This window comes from Pholcus phalangioides, unplaced genomic scaffold, assembly GCF_987345545.1.
Source record: "Pholcus phalangioides strain wild (caught in Gottingen) unplaced genomic scaffold, Ppha-v1.0 ptg000001l_1, whole genome shotgun sequence".
In the NCBI taxonomy this organism is placed as follows: Eukaryota; Metazoa; Arthropoda; class Arachnida; order Araneae; family Pholcidae; genus Pholcus; species Pholcus phalangioides.
In genome coordinates, this window is record NW_028301594.1 from 2,269,432 (window position 1) to 2,290,350 (window position 20,919).

The 20,919-nt window shown below is 36.5% G+C and overlaps 1 protein-coding gene across 2 annotated transcripts in view; it reads left to right on the plus strand.

Annotated features, from left to right (window-relative positions):
* The window catches only part of LOC149089666 (protein phosphatase 1 regulatory subunit 16A-like), a 118,147-nt gene that overhangs the window by 42,054 nt on the left and 55,174 nt on the right, over positions 1–20,919 (plus strand). Inside the window, exons 2-3 of one of the 2 annotated variants that reach the window (XM_089235140.1) lie at positions 14,520–14,553; positions 17,131–17,194. The gene's annotated coding sequence lies outside the window, so the exon portion shown is untranslated. The remainder of the gene's footprint in view (positions 1–14,519; positions 14,554–17,130; positions 17,195–20,919) is intronic. The other variant, XM_089235056.1, reaches the window with a different exon arrangement.

The window sequence follows — 20,919 nt, forward strand, 5'->3', positions numbered from 1 at the left end:
GTTGCTTAAGTCGTGTGTATTCTTAAATTGTTATCCAGAAAATTTGAAAGGAAAAAACGTAATTTTTCACTTTTTCAAGAAAGATTTTGTTTTGTTTTGCATATCTAAGCCAGGTCGATAAGATATTTGCAAACTGTGCCACAAGATCATCCGGGACGTGTGTTCGATACCTTCTTTTGTCCCCTTGTCAGTGTCTTTTCTGATACAAGAACTATTACAAAAACAGAACCATGATGATCAAACAGCACATTGATATTGAGGAAAGTATGCGCACCAAACGTTTGGAGTACGAACCTCTCGGTGAGAAACATAAAAAAAAGCCTTTCGGAATCGGCTGTGAACTGTATAATTAGTGCTATTGTGCAGAAAATGACGGTGGTGGCGAAAAAAAATTAAATGAGCATGTTTTTCGTTGTTCTGAAGCTATGTGCATAATTAAGACTTGAACTTGACACTTTATTTTACGTCCTTTATACCTACAAGGGTATAATTAGGATCAACTAATGAAAAAAACGGACATTTCCATCGATGTAGGGCATATAACTCATGTTAAAATAACGAAAATTCACGATTTAAAAATTTCGAAGTGAGCTTATTTTAGCAATCCTGACAAAATTAACATTTTTACTAAAACGGAAATAGCCAAATATCATGAAAAAATAATTCTGTCCCGTAAAATATGGGTCATATGGTCACACTATGCGCAACTCATAAATATATATATATTTTGAGACACTTTTTATCTACTAGAAGTTTCGATTCTTATTCCGCAAAGCGAATGCGGATTTTTGGACACCCAGTATATTGAAGAAATAATCTAAACTTGTTAAGAGTTCCGCTGAATAGTCTCATAATCATCACAAGGGTTTCGCGCGAACTTTCACGTTATTACTAATAGTGCTTGAAATTCAGTGTTTTGAAGTGTTTTCAGTGTGTTTGGAAAGAGATTTTTGCTGAGGTCATTTATAGCAAGGGTGCCCTACCTTTTTAATAATGCGGGCCGCTTCATTAGTCAAGAAACGTAACGCGGGCCACTAGCCACCTGAGTATCACCTAAAAGCCATGACGCGGGTCGCTTAAGTGTTCTGGGAATGAGCCGCTGAATACGTGAATGATCTGAAAATGTGCCGCGAGCCGCTTCAGTGATCTGGAAATATTCCGTGAGCCGCTTAACTCTTTATCTACTGACAACACTTGAAAGCACCACCTTAGATACTTTCTTATGCAACTAAATATTTGTTGGAAAAACGGTATTCCCCCCCCCCCTTTAATTAAAAGTTGGTAATTAAAATTACCAACTGAATAATTTACATAATTATCTATTCATTATTATCATTGTATTTGTATTTTTATTTCCATTCATTATCATTTTCTTCTCGTTCGATTTTGATGGAGTGGTAGAGAGTAGTAGATAAAGAATTAAGTGATCTGGAAATGTGCTGCGGACCACTTCAGTGATTTTCTAATTTTCCGTGGGCCACTTGAGGGATTTGGGAATCGGTATCGGGGTCACAATCGAATAAAATGATCCACGACTTCCAATTTATTATAAGTTTTTATGCAGCAATATGGACAATTTTAAAAACGGAAATCTGGGATATATGGTCTGCATATACCATCTTTGTACATGAGAGCTCTCTACTTTGTATTTAATAAAATTTTACCCACGGTCCAGTATTATAACAGTGAAAGAGCGCAATGTGGGATAATCCACTGTGACGAAGTTCATTTTTACAAAATTAGGTTTTAGGTCGCGTGCCCGCATCAGATAAACCCGAGGCCACATTTGGCCCACGGAGGTTCAGGATTGAACAAATACGATTTACAGGTTTCACCAAGCCTTTGAAAATAGTGCTTTTTTGCAAATCGCGAGTCATTCTTTCCATTTCGAAATGGCAGTGCGTGATCTGAAGCCTTGCTATGTTTTTTCTACGAGCAAAAAATTAAAAAAAAAATTGAGAAAATTCAACCGGACATCTTATTCAAAGTGAATGCGGAAACACCATTCTCCGACACATTCTCACTTAGTTCCCATCCAAGAGGCTATGGACCTAATCCTTTTCTATTCTTCGGGTCTCGGATGAGTATAATTTTTCCATTTCCACGGAAAAATAGGTCTTGGTAAAAGGGGATTCAGAGATGTGGATCAACTGAGAGGAAAATGCACTACAGGATTTGAACGGTATTCTAGATCAAGAGTTCTGTTTCTAGCTGAAAAAGCGTCAGGACAAGTGCACTCATGCTGGAAAAGAGTATTTACTTTGAAGGAGAGTGGTTCTCTCAATCTTTAAAATTTGCAGGGTCAGATTTTGTAAGTTTTCATGGGGGCAGCTTGCGTATATGTTCTAATTTACTGTCAAAAACAACCACGTTGCCCAAGCTTACTAAATTAAAATGGCTTGTCTACTTCCGAGTGCTATACGTTGTCCTTGAGTAATTTGCTGAACTTCCCACGTGTTCTGATATCACATAATATTTTATTACAAGACAAGCAACGCGCGCTAGACTGATATAAAACTTGAGTGGATCAAATTGCTGTCCGTACATCAAAGAAACTTACTTGGTGCCTCTGGGGTCCTTGTATGGGTGGAATGCTGTGGCCCTGCGGTCGCAACCAGGTTGTGCTTGGGTGGGGAAAATAAGAAAAGCAAAAGTCTGGAGTGTATTAATTACTTATCCCGTGAGGAAACCGAATAAGCAAGTGTAGACGAAACTCCAAAAGCAATTCCACTTCAGTAAAAATCAATTCTCGTTGTTTTATTAATCAGTTCCCCCCCCCCCCTTCCTTTTTATATAGAACAGTTCACGTTACGTAATGTGATCACATCGGGACTAGGGATTTTTGATAACAATAGCCGAACGATAACTATATCCACCACCGTGAGATAGGTTAGTTTTACCCTACTATTGACAGGCTGGGCTTTCCAGATCGATACAGTGGGGTGAGACTTCTGCTTGATGCACGTTGCACCAAGCCCTGGGATCAACGGCTTTAGCTCGTAGCTATAGCTAAAAACCACGCGCCGGACACAAAGACGGGATGGAAATCCCTCCCCCCCCCCAAAAAAAAAGAACAACTAAAATCCAGCATTTTTTTTCATTCAGCCATTTACAAGCATTAGAATGAAACTCATTTTATTCGAATGTATATCATGAATTACATTTTTTAATGTTCCATACATTTCATAGATTTCTTCAGGAAAACCTCTCGGGGAAAAAAATTTGAACGTGGTCAGTTGAAAGAAACTGATCAAGAACTGAAGGAAAGGGCTTTTTTTTTTCGTCATACATTTACCTTCGCTATAGGAAGGCTACTGCAAAAGCAGCTCCACACACGTATATGGATCACAATACTACGGGCTGATTACGAGATCCAAGTACGAAAACGTTTGTCAACAATGGAGGCAGGAGCGAACACCTTGTAGCCTCCTATATAGCCTTGCAGCCTGATAACGATAACTTACGGGGTCGGGGATAAGTTTGGATTAACCTTAGCTTCGGAATAAGCAGAAAAAAGTTTCATCGGAAAAAAAAAAAATGATTGCATCATCCGAAGTCCCGATAACTTTCTACGAATTTTTTCCTCATGCTATGATATTAGTCCGTTCCGTTCTTCGTAAAAGTGATAACAATATCTATGATTTTAGTAAGCAGCGTGGAATGTATGCATCAGGATTACAATCATTACTTAAGTGACTTCCCGACCTAAAAATAAACGAATCCCAGTTAAAGTACTTTTTTTAACCCGTAATCGGATGAAATTTTCGGATTAATTTTCAGAAAGATTTAATATATGATGGAATCATCATTCATTCGGGAGATTTTATTTTTTTTCTTATCTCTTACGTCGCGTTCAATATTATTAGTTTTGTGATTTCGAATGAATATGGCCTCGCTAAACCTCTTATACATCATAACTCTTGTTTACGAATTCGTAAAATAAGTAATGATATATCCAACAGTTTTCTAAATGGAAACGCTGTGAATGCTTCTCTTTATAAAATAGAATTTTCCTTCATTTAATTTTCGTACATCTCTTTTGTCCGTTTTCCGGAACATAAATTTTTTCTCCCCTCATTTTTCCACTGAATCTAAAAATTACTTTTCCGTATTTGAGTGAACTTCGTTGATGCGTTTTTCGATTCATTTTTCTTGGTCGTAAATTTTATTTTTTCTGTGTAAAACTCCGGAAGCGAATTTGATTGCTTGTTACAATGAATCTGACTCTCGCTAAGTAAACCCTGTTTTGCTGTTCATTCGGTGAGATGAGAAACGAAGAAAGTTCGCCGATTGTAAAACTTCTTCCCCGTTCCTTTATCTCTTCTTATCAGCTTATCTCTATAAATTCAATTTTATACAAAAAATTGGAAGTTATGTCCATGGATGGATAGAACTCTTTATCTCTTCTTGACTCGTCTTTTTTCAACTTCCATTATTTAGGATCAATCGAAGAATAGCTGTTGATGATTTTTCTTGAAAATGAAAACTTTTTTTTATATTCTCCCCACGCGAGTTTAAAACATCCATTATTACTATTTTTTTTCGAATGCGTATATTGGAAAAATGGTTTTTGTCTGGTGATGGAGGGTGTGGTAGTGTCCAGGTCGATAAGGAATTCGCCTAATGTACCAAAGGATATTCTATGTCAGATATTCTATCAATTCAGGATTTCGTCAGTATTCTTTCAAAAGTAAACCACGATATAACAATGTTCTGCGGACCAAGAAAAATGACCTTTGTAGAGGGATTATCGTTATATCGAGAGGCAACATTATCATCACGGCTATCAAATTTTTTTTGCTGTTAGTATCTTTTGTATATCGACGTTGTTAGTGCGACCAAAAAATGCGCTTTTGAGTATTTATTCGCAGCAAAAAATTGTGATTGATTAGTTGATAATACTAGGGCCCGAAAAATACCAGGCACCAGGTTGACTAAAAAAATTTATAGTTTTGGGCCTAAAATTTTCTGTTAGTGATACCTAAATATTTTTACCTCGTATTTTTGGCCATTAACAGCTCTACGAACACATCTGGGTGTTCGTAATTCTAACCATGTTCAACCCTCTTTTCTGATAAAGAAAATTCTTGTTGTAACCATTTTTTTCCAACGCAGCTTAAAAAAAAAAAGGCTAAGTCTTGAGAACTTTCTACTTTACTCGAGCCGTCACCAATGTTTACGATCACATTTACTAAACAATTCTTAAAACAGCTGTATAATGTCATCAATCGTATTTAATAGCTACGAGGATGATGGTAATCTGTTCAGCTATTCATTCGATGCATGCAAGACAGGGTTATGTATATCTGTAATCGGATGATATCAATCGGTATCACATCAAGCAGCGATTTTTGTACCCTTTTTATTGGATTAATTTTCGACCTTCAGCTGCTATAGTATGTAATGCCGATAATTTACGAATTTTTGTTTAATGTTAGATTACAGTCATCGGGAGGAATTTAAGAAGGCATTACGCGCGCGCTAGACGCTCTCATTATGTACATGTTTGGCCCACAATCGACTGACGGTTTTCAAAGTAGGATAGCAAGATAACGGTGACAGATATTAGTCATTATTGCCGAATATAAATGTGAAAAGTCGGGACTTTCAGACGCGTCATTCCTTTTGCAAGGGGTTGTATAGTTATTAAAAATAAAAAACCATTAACTTTTTTTATATAAGCACCCTGTGCCCGAAAACCCAATTAAAAAGTTTTTGCCCTGTCTCTCCTGATGCCAACAAATTTCCACGTTTCTAAGTAAAATATTCGCTGAGATATTTGAATTCAAAAATCGGTGAAAGGTTGGGAAAGTAGAAGCGTTTACCGTTAGTTGTTCTTCCCAACTTTTCTCCAATTTTTGAATTCAAATATCTCTAGCTATTGCACTTAGAAACGGGAAAAATGTTTCTGTTGGCATCAAGAGAGACAGGGCAGCAACTTTGTAATTGGGCTTTTGGACACAAAGTGTTTATATAAAAAGTTATTATTTTTATTTTAATAATAATTATACAACCCCTTGCAACATCAATGACGTGTCTGAAATTCCTGACTTCCCACATTTATATTCCGCAAGAATGACTTTAATATCGGTCACCGTATTCTTGCTATCCCATTTTGAAAACCGTCAGTCGATTGTGACACATTCTGTATCTATTACCTGTTATTGATGATTCAAGGTGTAATAAAAGAAAAAGTAGGACCCTTTCTATTTTGGAGTTCTATATCAATCACACACGATTCGATCTTGTTTGAACCATTCCGTGAAGGTCATGAGTTTTTTTAATGAATATATATATATATTTTAGGAATTGATTTTTGTAATTCGATGTTGTCTTCTCATTATCAGGGATGGGACGAATGGTGATTTGGCCGAATACCGAATATTTGACGGTCAAATATCAATTTTCTTAAATTATGATATAACTCACAATTATGAATGAAATTGGTGTTTTTAACTGAAAATAAAAAATTAGTAATTTTAAATTATTAATATTGAATTTTAATTAGGCCTATGCAATTTGTTATTTAAATATTGAAAAACTGGTAATGGAAAGATTTTTATTGCCATGATACTTACAATCAAATTAACGATGATATATTGTATTTTAAGACAGGGCAACAAATCACAAAAAAAAAATCTAAGCGCCAGAAAAAATTTTTAGGCACCAACAAAAAAAATTTTTACCCGAAGAAAAGGTCCAAAATAATGCTGCTTTTAGTTTTTTCAGGGCATAGTGACCCTCTTTCATGTTTTCAGATATGCTGCTGCTATAAATTCCGAAAATTTTGTGCTGCTCTCAGCCCACAATTTACTAACTACACAGGAAATTTTAGGCGCAAATATCAATTTTGTAGTCGCCATGGTGACCTGGCGCTTGTCCAGCTTAGGCCAGTTCTAAAGCATCTTGCCTAGGTACAACTTTCAGTTAGTGAACTTGTGTTATTCATGCTCACTTCCACCTTGTTGCACTAGGATTCTATTTTCCGTTTAATGTTTTCCTTATCCTAAAAATTCACCCTGACATAACCTCTTTTACGAAAAGGGGAGGGAGAATTCACACACACAGTGAAACATACAGTTATTTATATCAGTAAATTTTAAATTTATGGAAAAAAATCCCAATCAATATACAGTATATTTATAGGTATATATATATTAATTAGTTTGATGTACTTCGATTTTCGGCCGGATATCTGTGAAAAACTAAGCATCACTCAGCCAAACTGAATATTCGGCAAAACGGCCGAATACTAGCCGAATAATAATCCTATCTCTACTCATTATTGCTTTTTTTCGTCGCTACTGCTTGATGATTAGTTAAGGATAATGCATAGGGAGACCTTATAGAAGAGAAGAAAGGAACGTCCTTTTCTCTTATTCCTTTCTTCTCTTATTCATTCCCTAAGGCCGTTTCTTCCGACTCGATACAGCGTAACAAACTATTAACGCTTTGCTGATTTTGTTTGACGTGTGTTTGTATGCGTGTGTTACGTGCTTGTTCTTCCGTTTCTTTTTTGCGTGTTCGTCATGAGAACCCTGCGTATCGAAAATACTATACATGATGACTGCCGTTACGGAGAGAGGCGAAAGAAATGAAAATGGGGCTTGATATAGCCGAAACGAGAATTCGCTAAACATGATACCAATAGGCCAAACAATGGAAGAGAGAGGTCCGTGATTCTATTTGGACGGGCCACGTATTGGCCGGTCGCTATGGTTTGTTGCTGTTTATTGTTCGATTGTATGCTATTTCTTCCAGATTATCTCGATTAGATGCTCACTCTGGATTTCTAATAGACATCCGTGACCTGAATGATCTCGATCTTGAAAAGGATTTGATTATCTTTGCCAATGTTGTTAGGAAGATATCACAAGATTCTATCTAATTATATTAATATGCTATACACATATACTAACTCATAACTACGGTTTCTGATGTTGAGCCAACCTTTCCATTCCTGTGGAAATTTCAAGGCATAAACTCTTTTGTGTGCCACTCGCCAACGTATAGTTTTTCTATTTTTTGTATGGCTCTCAATTTTTATCAATTCATTGATTTAGGATTCACTGACTTCCCGTATTTTCAGAATCGTACCATATTTCAAAAGAAATCTCTCAGTTGCATAAAAACATTCATTTTGAGAAACAACATTTTTTTGGCAAACCTTCTAGTGCCATTCAGCACCATGTCACTAGTGGTACGTGCGTCGCAGATTCACTAGCTCACGTCACGGAATTTTATGGCTTCTAAATGGAGTGTCCTTTATTATTCATTACCGACTGCTGTACAACGAAACCTCCCGACAATGGTACTTAATATAACGATGAATTCCATTACAACGATATTTTTTTCAAATCTTGTTTGGAATTTCTTATAGTCCAATGTTAAACTCCTGATACAACGACAGTCTTTACTACTAGTATAACAAACTAGTGACGATATTTCCTCACTAGTTTTTGTTCTTTCGAGTGTATTTGATAATATCAGTATTTTGCACTACTTAACCATCGAAAGTTTCCATCGACTTTCTGTGTAGTACACAAAATTGTTAGGCGGTAAACTATTTTACAGGGTTGAAACAAATAACTCAATTTCATTTTTCCAATAATCAATTAGAATTTTTTGCTGCGAATAAATACTTGAAAATTGATTTTATGGGGCTACCAACAACGCTAATTCAGGAGAGATGCTAACAACAGCAAGAATTCGACGGTGCCTGATAATAATGTCACACCCCGATATATTGGTAACCTCTGCAACGAGTTTTTCTTTCTCCGTGGAGTACCGTTATATCGAGGTTTCAGTGTTGTCCAATGATCTACAAAGATTCTACTTTCGCAACGCCATTGATGTTAGCGTTTTGAATATCCCGTGCTCCACTACCCGATTTTGAGTTACTTCATCGTCAGCCTAAATTTCCATGTCTGACTAGCTGGGAATTGTTGCGCTGTCGATATTTTCAATATATTTTTGTTTCTATATTGGTAGAATTCAACTATTTCTTATTGGTGGAAGCATAAAGTGAATCTCGTGGTTGAAGTATTCATTGAATACCTCAAAGAACTGATTTCCGTTGTGGCCAAGACGAAGACAGCTTTCTTTGTACTCAAGAAAAATAAAAGTGCTTATTTAAGCTATCAAAAAATAGAAAAGTATCACAACGGCCAAAAAAACTCTTCCCGACGGGCCTATGCTAACCAGGTGGAATTCGTGGTTCAAAGGTGGCATTTATTTGAGTGATTATATAAAACATATTGCTGCTGCTTTTCTCAATGAATATGAAGACGATAACTCGAGCATATTTCTCAAAGGAAAGTTTTGGCAGTGAAATTCTATCTCGTAAAATATGAGTTCAGCTGACTTTCATTTTCGAGTTGTGTTGGGGAAAATTATGGAACTGAACACCAATTTGTAGATCAAACTATCCATTCGTGCACATTTTGTGCAGCAAGTTAGTAGACTTAAATCTTTCCTTGAGCGCTGGTGTCATTTTTGCGAGAAAAAAAAATTGTGACAAATTTGGTGGAATTCGTGAAGAGCATATTATTATGCTGGAGAAACAGCAGAAGAGAAGAATTCAAATAAATTGATTCTACACACGACACCTAACGTAACAAATGAAGCTTACCAGCGTATAAGTAGTCTATTCTGTCCATCTGAAGAATAGTCTACTTATCATCACTCGCATCATCTTCGAACAAAAATTTATTATAAAACTTCTCCAAAATACCTTTTTTTAATTTTAATTTTTTTTTTTTTTTGTGTACAAATGCAAAATTTACGTATCCCTAATGATAATTCATACATTTATTGTCAATATATCAGGGTGCGAGCGTAAAATTTGTTATATCGGGGTTCTACTATAAAGATCACAGATGGACAGAATTTGGAATTTTTTTCATATTTATCAAATTCACAAATTACAGTAGGGTATTATGTATAATCACAGATGGTGATAAATTTCAAGTATTTATCAAATGTACCAACGACACGTGTGTGTGTGCGTGGTTATTATGCATAATCTCCACTAAAAATAATGTGTGTTTTCAGTATTTTTCTACTTTACCAATGACACTTGGGTATTATGCGTATTCGCCGTTAAAAGTGATAAATTTATCAAATTTACCAAAGCGATTGGTAAGTATGCACAATAACTGGTTTATCACATTTACTGCAACAGATATATTCATATAAATCAGATAAGTACAATCGAGTTAGTTCCTTGTGGGATCTTTCATTTTTGTGTCCCGCTGAATCCTAGTCCTGTGAAATGCTAGTTCAGTTCCTCCCTACTTCCCCCCCCCCCCTCCCCCGGAGGCTGAAGAACTTGCATCTGTTATTTATTGTCGTGTTTTTTCCGGAATGTGCCTCTTGAATATGCGTGTGCAGTGTGTGACCTATGGTCGTTGATCTTTTTTGCTAAAAGCATTTCTTATATGGCGTAATCTAATTGTCTTTTTTATGATGCGGAAATCAATTACTTTGGCGTATGGGGGCCCAATATTATCGACATAAAGGCGCCGAACAAGAGTTATCTCCATTCTTTCTTATGAATATGAACATAAGGGTTATTTTTTTTTATTACCACTCCATACATATATATTTATGTTGGCATCTAATGGTGCGAAAATGGGATTTTTCTCTCATTCATTTTGGGATTCACATTTTATGGCGACAACACTCGCACCGATATTTACGAGAATATTTATATTATATTAGCCTAGATCATGAAAAGGTGAAAGTGGTGATTAATAGCTATAGTAGTGGCTTTTTTTAGAAATTTTCCGCAAAAGCTTTCTAGAGGGATCCGCGAAAATTTATTTCAAAACAAAGCAGAATTAGAAGGCAATTATTGAAGATTTATGTTCTATATCTGTACACCACTAGGAACTTGGCGAATTGGAATCTAGGTGTCATCCAAATTTTTCAGGAGCCAAGCACTCTTTTTTTCGAACAAAGAATGTTGAAACGTTACAGAATAATGATTTTTATTTTTATAGAACACAGTGACCCCCTTTCCTTGTTGATGGGTATGCTGATGTAAATTCAGAAAACTTTTGTGTTGTCCACAAAGCCTGATTTAGTAGTGACTCATAGAAAATTTTTAGCGCCAATACAATTTTTTTAACCGCTACGGTGACTTGGCCCCTGGGATTTATCAATCCACTTACATCAATCACTCTTGCGAGTGATCATCTCGTAGTGTAGTCTCATTGGCACCCCAAAAGCAGAATAGGTCGCAAATTTTCGAGTACGTCGCAAAAGAATTACTGCTACTGCAGAAAATTCTGGAAGAGTTTTAAGAAAAGTGTAGTGAAGAAACACTATTCTGGGAGTTTTCTCTGCAGAGCATTTCCAGTCAGTCAAGGACTTCTACAGGGCGATTCAGAAAAGATGGAGAAAAGCTTTAAGAGGTGATAGTACACACCAATACAAGCAATTGCCATCAAAGAATGCATGGTTTAACATGAAACGGAAACGCGTTAGCACGTTTCGAAAGGGCCGCTCCGCAAACGTTCAAACGACATTCCTGTTGAAATTTATCGGGAGAAAAAAAACCCATCATTATAGGAAAGTTAAGTGCCCTCTATTGGCTCAACAGAGAACAAAAAATAAAATAATTAAATGTACGTATTGAAGACAACTTGAATATTCGCAAATAAAAAAAAACGTGAATAAAACAGCATTTAGTTTGTAATTAAGTCTTTTGACAGAAAAATGTAACTTTTTCTTGACAAACAATGCAAACTATATTCATAAATAGCGGATGCATCTCTATTTTGCATGCAACCAAAATAGTGATGCATCAAAGTAGAAAGCAAAATCATCTGCTGTCGGGAAAAATTTAAATCGTTTCGAAATTTTCATTAGAATAGCCACTAGGCACCGATGAACCTTTTTTTTCAGGATTGGTGCAAAGTTGCTCCCGATTATGGTATGTTCCTACATTCACCACTAGAATGTGTTTTCTATGCGAATTATATAGTATGCATACTGATTTTTTCGTAAATGAAACTAGCTCAAGCTTCACACAAAGTATCTGCAGGGTTAGTAGAAGCGCATTTCCGTTTCTTCATTACAAAATGCGATGTCGAGTTTACATGAACGTACTGCTGATGAGATTTTCTTGCGATTGTGATGATTTTGTGATTCACACCGAAACAACCAAATTTCCAGCCTTCGAAAGTGCTTCAAAAATTCTCCCTACCTCTTCATTGAGGCCGTTCCTTTCAGGGTATTTCAAGCTGTAGACAGCTCAGAACAGGGGAACTTCAATTATTTTCATCAATGTTTCTCATTATTCTACTTATTAGTTAGCGCCTGTGTGCCAATTAGCTTTCCATTGAGGGCAAAAAAAAGAAAAGGTATGTGGTTATCGATTTGCGTCGAATTAACGAATGCTAATTCGATCGTCCGTGCCTTTGATCTTAAGAACTAATGCAATAAATAAAAATCTTACCAATCCGAGTAATTCTCACTTCTCTTGTAATCTTTCTTAGCTCTCTGTATCTTAGTTACTAATATTTATTTCCATTTTGCTGATTATCAGCAGATGCTGATGTTACAGAGATAAGTAGATTATCTCTGAATAACAAAATTAGAACTAGTTCGCTTTGTTTCAGTTGCCTTTGTTTTTATTTATTTCTGTAACTCCCAGTTTTCTTTTTTGATAGGCTGATTACACAAATCTTCTTTATGTAACCTTGCGAGGGAACGCTCTAATTTAGGAATGCATCGAGCATATGATGTTTTAATGGTGTTATTAGAATTATTTTCAATAAAATTAAGTGACTTTTGTTTTGCAATTTCTGTTGGTTTTCTTTTCTTCTACCCTAATATGTTCAATAGTGTTGGAAAAACTGAATTCTGAAAAATCATCTCTTGTAGGGGATTTTCATATTTTGTACGCTCAAAATACCCTCGGGGGAATGAGACTGAAATTCAAAATACTTCGAGGTACTGCTTTAGTGACACTCTAGACCAAAGCTTGACAAGTAAGAAAGGCATATAAATAATATCCGATGATGGTGTCACTCTCCGCTATCCATACGAAGTTTTTAACTCCAAGGAAAGATCGAGATATTCGTTGCTCTTTTTAGTCCAGTGGTTTTCCCCTATTTTGAAGTAAAGGTGGTAAATACATAAAAATTCAAGCATTTGAGATCTTTACTTTAAAATATGGAACACAGATGGTAGCCCTAGCCAGAACACGAAACAAACACAGTTCTAACTGCATAAATACGTTAAGGCCATGCATATACATACTCTCACAACACGTTCCGACATCGTTAGAAATTTCTCAGAGGAATATGTGCGAGGTTCATGTTCGGTTAAATAATATGATGGTATAGTCTAGGGCCCTCACCCGGCAAGTGAGAGGATGTGGGTCTGATTCCCTGCAAAGCAGATGAATTTTCCCTCTTTTCCTAAATATATCTTTGCATCAGCCAGCTGTTAAATACCTCCGTTATATAAATAACATACAACAAGTAAATACTATACACACATAATGAAACATATCGACGTGCCAGTCAAACTTCCTAGAAGCCAAGCAAAAAAAAAAGTTCGAGGAAAAAAAGACTAGAATAATTTTTTTTGGCTTTTCTAGGACTTTGGGGATTTTTTTCCGTGCTGGTGGGCACGACTAAGAAAATGTTTTCGTGGTCCTCTACTCCTATTCAGTAAACATGCATATAAACTTTTAGGATGCAAATATTTTAGTCGCTATTGCGAACTAACGTCGAGTCGTGAATGCGAGCCGGTCTCCCATTTGAAAAGGCCTCTTCGCAGAGAGCAGGCAGACCTTCAATACGATATTTGCATAACTTGGAAATTCTGGCATTTGCTATATTCGCTTCAAAATGTGGGAATGACAGCAGCACCAGTACAACACAAAGCAGGCATATCTTTGACAATACATAAATACGTCAGGGTCACACATGCATTCAGAACACACCTTTCGCCATGTATTGTACACCCACGCTGAGTTGGCCTCTGGCTACGTCATGAAACGTCACGATGGGCGATTCCATTTATCTTCTTTCGGTAAAAAGGTCGCAGGGAAAAGGAGCTGGTTGGTATTTTCCTTTCACATCTTTTGCGCTATTTTAGCGAGTTTTTTCCCTTTTTCCCCCCTTGGGAAAATGAACCCTCCCTTCGCGCGTCAAGGTCAGAGGCCAACTCAGTGTGGGCATACAATACTAATTCATTAGACATTCCCTCAGACAAAACACTTGTGTGCGTGTTGTTAGTGCCTCCATCTGTTTTTGAAATTCAGTCTATGATCTATGAACATAATGTTGGCATAAATATTTTTTATGATAATGATGTTGCTCGTTGTGATGAGACTTTTTCAATCAAGAACGGTGACTGAAAGTTGTGATTCGGGTAGTGTTTCTCAACAGTTGCGGTAATTTAGAGCAGAGCACAACAAGTGTAGTCCCTCCCTATTTATGTTGTCAGAGATATGCGCGTTTCGTGTTTCACTGATAGTAATCTGTTTTCTGTATTTTGAGGTGGAAATGGAAAATGCCTGAATTTTCATGTTGTGTAAGTATTGTTTCGGAGGTCTGCTTGCAATCTCCGGAGAGATTTCTTGAAATGAAAGACCGGCACGCATATGCCCCTCGAAGTGTGTCAAATACACTGCTAGAATAATTCGACAAACTCAGAACTTAAGGATGGGTTCTAAACAGAACATGGTGAATTAATAATCTATGAATTCTTCCGCCACGTCGTTACTTATTCAATTGCTTTCAACATTATGCATCATATCTCCTAAAACTCGTGTCCAGTTTCGATCGCCATTGAAACTCCGGCAGAATGTGATATTACCGGAGGTAAATCCTCATTCCGTAACATCTACTAACGCTTGGGAAATCGAAGTGCATTAGTTGAGTGCCTTCATGTCGAGAAAACCGACTGAGATACCAGCAGATAAATAATTGCGGTATTAATAAGTTTTGGAAACAAGTTCTTGTGGATTTCCACTCGAAGTCGTCGTCTACTGATACTTTGACGGTGATCATCACTTCACCATATGTTCCAGAAAAGGCCGCGACCTTCATTAACGATTCTTCGGAGAGATGGCGTTTGTAATTAATAACCGTGTCTTCAAAAGACGCGTCGTGTTCATCGGAGAGCGATTCTCGTTTACATGAGTTTTTGACCACTGTGTAGTGACGTCCTTTTCCGGCTTTGTGTGATGATACGTACTTGAGGTTCTCCATTTTCTTCGCAAAACAATTCAACAATCAATTGGTTGGAAACAAGAAACGAAACTTCCCTTCTCTCCCTTTTAATTTCACTTCCTCGGTTTCCCTGGAAAAGTTTTATTTATTTTTCCTATAGCTAGAACGAACTGGAGAGGGTTGATCAAATTGATGGATGATATGATACTATTTCAAGTGGATTGATTGTCGCCCGGGAAAAAGAAACAGCCCGATTCAGATGCATTTGGTTCTTTCTGATCGAGTTCATTTTACGAAAAAAAAAATTTTTCTTTAGGTTGTTGATTTTCAGAGTTGATGACCATTTCTTTTCTCGTGATCAGAGATCTGCACACCGTTTTTATCTTATAATTACAATGTCTTGATGATGCAGAACGCCTGTAATTGTTTCTCGGGTAGATTCGAGGTAGGGAAATGGAATCGCTCTTTTAGCGGTAGAACCGGAAAGACGTAAAATTGAGCATCCGCGGCTTCTCAATTTAAGAATAGGGATTTCGAGGTGAAGAACCGTGTTGGTCCAGAGTAAAATTTCAATTTTTGTATGTTTCGTTTAATTCTGCTGCAGTTATTCTTTAGAAAAGCGAGGAGGGTTTGATCTCGCCTGGGAAAAAAAAATTAGACGCCTATATCGATATCCCTCAAAAAATGCTTCAGCAGATGCGGACGGAACGGTTGGAATCGAAATGTTTTCTGGGTTACTATTTAATCGCATATATGCACCAAATAGAAATTCCTCTCAGGAACATTTAACGAATTGCTGCATACTGGACAGTACTATGTTGTGTACCCCTAACGGAAACATGATATGCTCGTTTCTGTTTACCCATTTTTGACTGCTGCTCCAATTCATGACCAATTTGAAATTTTGTATACAATAACTGGTTACTTAAGTAACGTATTTGAGGAGTTAAAAAAAAACAACACGATATTAATTTAGCATGTTTCTCTTTATAATTAATGTAAATTTTCAATAATTATAAACTAATTAACTTCATTTAATTAAAATAATTTCTAATCGTGATTTTTAAAAATATCATATATCGTGTGATGAAAGAAATTGAAGAAAAAACACTATTTTTTTCTATTTTTGAAAAAAAAAAAATTTTGTTCGTGGGCATGGGAAAAAAAATGTCCAGACCGAAAATCAGGATGAAATTTTCAAAAATTTCATTTTTGAAGTCATAAAAAGTTAAATTTCTTTGCAAACAAATTTTTAAAAGTACTATACCACTCATTAGACCGTTTTAATTTACAAAAATGTCAATTTTATACAAAAATTTACGAACAAAAAATTGCGAACTACATGTTTTTACGAACTAATTTTCTAGTCCTAAACGCAAACTCCATTTGCGAATTTTACGAACTAGTTCTTCATATCCAAGGATGACGTCACTCTCCGCTATCCATTCGCCGCAGGGGCAGTTGAATTTTCTCTCTTTCCAAAATATATCTTTGCATCAGCCAGCTGTTAAAAACCTTCGAATAGTTCTTCATATCCGTACGGGTTCGTAATCGGTCGACTGTACTTCGTGCGAATCCATATGTGATGGGTCATTTTATGAATTTAGACTGATTTTCTTCAATACTGAAATTACGCCGTCATCCTCGAAATAAGAACCTCGGAGAACTTACGTTTCTGGAAAAAAAAATTGTATACTTCCAATTCAATTTCATCCTGGGAAGTGCCAGTGTTAACATACGTTGAGCACACACATATTTCGTTAGTGTATCTTTTTTGCACTGCTCTCTCTCTCTCTTTTATTCATCGAAAAATGTATTGGAAAGTGCAAACTTCTGTTAAAAACTAAAATCAACCGAAACTTCTACAATTATTATGTTAAAATAAAATGTTTGTAATATTTATTAACTAATATATTTCTGTGTTTATATCTAATAGATTAATGATGATGTTACTGTGAACATATGGGCATTACCAAGAAGATTCTGCAACTGAATAAACGGTAAATGAATTTTTTTTTAAAAATACTTAATCAGTAAATCGATCGTGAACGTTTAACATCATCAGAAGTAGCATGCTTTCATAACCGTTCTCAAGCGCTCTATCTTGGCATGGGATCACAAATAGTAGGCTGGGTACGCATAACCTCTTATCTTTGCAAGAGATGTATTCCAAGCTCCGTTGCTAGCCAAGTCTGATTGAAAATAGTTATTTTACCTGAAAGAATTGTTACCTCCGTGCGAAACGCGTTCGGGAAGATGGGAAAATGTTCATTTACGGTAGTTTCGGTGAAATGTATTCACGTGAATACCAAATGAGCTTTGTAGTGTATGAAATGACTGGGAAGTGTTCGTGTGTGTTGCTGATAACGTAAGATTGTGTCGGATACCTTGATAGGTTCTTTCGTTACTGCCTATGCTGTGGAGATAAGGTGGCTTTTCACTTGGTGGTGGTGAGATAATGACGAACGCGAAGAGACCCAAATACTGTGCTCCTCTTCTAAATAGCTTCCGTTGTCAACGATGTAACGTGAAGTTGGATGTACGCGCGCGATTTGTTCTCTCTCTCTCTCTAAAAGAAGGAATTCACCTCCCCTAATGAAATTCTTCAGTTGCCACGCATCCGCAAAATTCTTTCGTGCCAGGTGCTCCCAGTGCTCCTTCTTATACTCTCCTTCTGGGTCTTTCTCTTTTATATTCAATGACGGAACTGTGATTAGTTGAAGTGTCCTCTCTCTCTTCTAGATTGTGATGAAATTGGAGCGAAATGCTACTTTTCTTTTCCTATTTCTCCGTCCTCATTTTAAAGTTTCAAATTTTAGGGAGTGGCAACTGATTGGCATTGTTGTCGAGATGGCGCTGGCGAATCTCGTTTTACGCTCTTATTATGAATGGAGGGGGATTAAAACTCCTTACTCGGATTTTTATTTTCTGTTCTAGCAATTTCCTCTCAAAGCAAAGACACGTAATATCAAGGACACTGCTATATTTTTTTTATTTATTCGCAGTTTTAACCCTTGCCATTGGATATTGGATCCACTCTGTATAATATAATGCCTCCTTTTTCATTCGCGAATTTCTAACTTAATTACGATTCTCGTTCAAGATATTCATTTTACTGATTTAATATAAATTGTTCGAAAAAAGTTGTTTTCACTATTTCTAATGAAAATGTAGTTTCATTTCTGATCTTAATGAAAACGAAGTTTTTTCTAAAAAGGAAGAAAGGAATGGCTTTTTCTACTTGAAGTTTTTTGTGCTAGATTCTTGTTTTTAAAAATTATGTTTTTATTAATGCGTTTTTAATTTTTCACATTAGATTCTAGGACAAATGATTCAAACCTGCTCGTTTAAAATTAGCGATAGAGAAATAACGATAAAAATATATCATCTCCCGCATGCCATAACCACGAATGTGCAAATTTTCCTGTTTCTAATCAGCTGAATGAATGAACGCCAGAACTTTGCCACTGGACTTATCCCGTTGCCGAGATCTCTTCGAGCCCAGCTTCGTGACAAAGTCTGGAACACTTTATTTTGTGTCAAAAAAAAAAAAAACATACAAAATTTTTACAACATATTTTCCCCGGACAATTGGGTACTGTCGCGATTAACTAATTTTGTGGTGATTACAGACGAGATGAGATTGGGAGTTAGAGAAAAGTTTCGGGATTTAGTTAAGACGGATGCATGCACAAATATTAGGATGGAGGTATGCTCTAAAAGCAATTGAGCCCTCCCATGCCATCTCATCTGTTATCTTACACTTGCCATATTATATACACAGGATACAAAAAGAAACGAGAATCTTATTGTGAAATAAAAAATATATATATATATATATCCATCGGAGCGAGTCATCTCGCTTAACACTTTATTGGTGAGCAAATAGGTTTGATAACTTGCGGACTAGAAGCCAGCATCAGTTTTATTGGGTCATCAGTTTTTAATCAGTTGCTTTGGATATCTTATTTTGCTATCTGAGTTTTGTCTGAAACGCGAATGTGTATTCCTATTGAAACACGTTACAAAACATTTTAGGAAAATAACTTCCATAGAGAAACCATACGTGGGTAGAGTAAACATTTAACCCTCATTTCCCACGTTCTTTTTTCCCAAGGACATTTCACATTCATGAGCGGGACGGTATAAGACTGGGGATAATTGATACCAGATACCGTTTCGTTCTCCTCCTCAAAATGTGCCATTTCATCTTCAGTTGGAAAAAGTTTTTTTTCAAACCTCTCCTTTCCACCCTTTCCCCCCATTGCCAAAGAATAGAGAAGTCCATAGAAGACTTCAAAACTTTGAAGTTAGGTATTTCTGTAGCATCGTCCCTTTTGTAAAGCACTAAGAATATCTGGAATCACGTATGAGTTGATAGTAGCTTCCTCAGCAGTGCTGCGATCGTGTGGGCCTTGTGTTGGATTCGCATCGCGAGGATCCTGGTCCGAACTCCGTTGTCGGCTGAAGTTGGTTTTCTGTGGTTCTCCGACTTCAGGCGCAAATGGGAGTCTGTGTCCCATTTTAAAAAGTCTCTCCGCAGAGAGCGAGCACACCTTCAGTACGATACATGAATATTTAGGCATTTGTAATTTTCACTTCTGAATGTAGAAGGGAGATGGCAGCACTTGTATAACACGAAATGAGCATAGTACTGACAATACAGATATGTGGGCTAAGCATATAAACACACCAACACTTCAACTTCGGCCATATCGCTGTACTGCAATTTACTGCCATTGAGTTGGAAATGGAAGCGTCATCTATCGGTGGTCGCCTCAAGCTCGTTAGGGAAAATATCTTGATATCTATATTTTTTCCCCGGTTCGAACCTGGGATCTGACGGCAACCTTCATGGTGGTATACGAGCATCTTACCACCCCGCCACTTGGGCTGGACAAATCTCCAAATATTTACATGCTCGAATAATATTATCACTGGGTTTACTTACCTGGAAAAACCACGCACATTGATTTATTTGCATAAAAAATATCGAAAGCGGTATAATTTCTTTAAACCAAAATTTTGAAAGAAATGCGAAAATTCAAAAAAATTCACAATTTTTGTGGACACTAATTAAAAATCTAAAGTTATTCAAACCACACTTATTGTAATTCTCCGTCCTTTTGGCGTTCGGAAGCATTTTTTTCTGAATCAGAAATGAATGGTGATACATCGTTAGGTGACAAAGATAATTTTCTTGTATTTCTCCCTGTGGCACAATTTATTAACTTGTCTCACTTGAAAAATATACAGGGTCTCCAGCGACCTTGAAAATCAGGGAAATTGAAACATGGTCTAGGAACATGTAAAATACTCGACTAAAGTCAGGGAAATCGCGTATAAAAGGAAGAAAAAAAAATTAATTTGCAAAATTTTTGAGAGGTTAGGGTTTTGAATTTTTTTCACCATTTTTTTCTTCAGTGCTTTTGTTCAGTGATAATCGGGGAAATTTTAGTTTTAGTCAGGGGAAAGACCGGGACCGAGCAGATTTTGTCATCGGATGACTCCAGCAGTGAAAGTTTACATGTACTTTTCAACATTGCTGTATTAGATTGATAAGTTTGACTTCTATGACGTGATTATTTGCCGCTGATTCGTAAATTTCATCTATAGGAAAATAATATATATCTTTTTTTAAAAAGCTAAAAAGATTTGAACTATCGAGTAGAAGTGAGACTTTTTTTTATAGGAACGAGAGAAAGAAGACAATTTTAATCAGAAA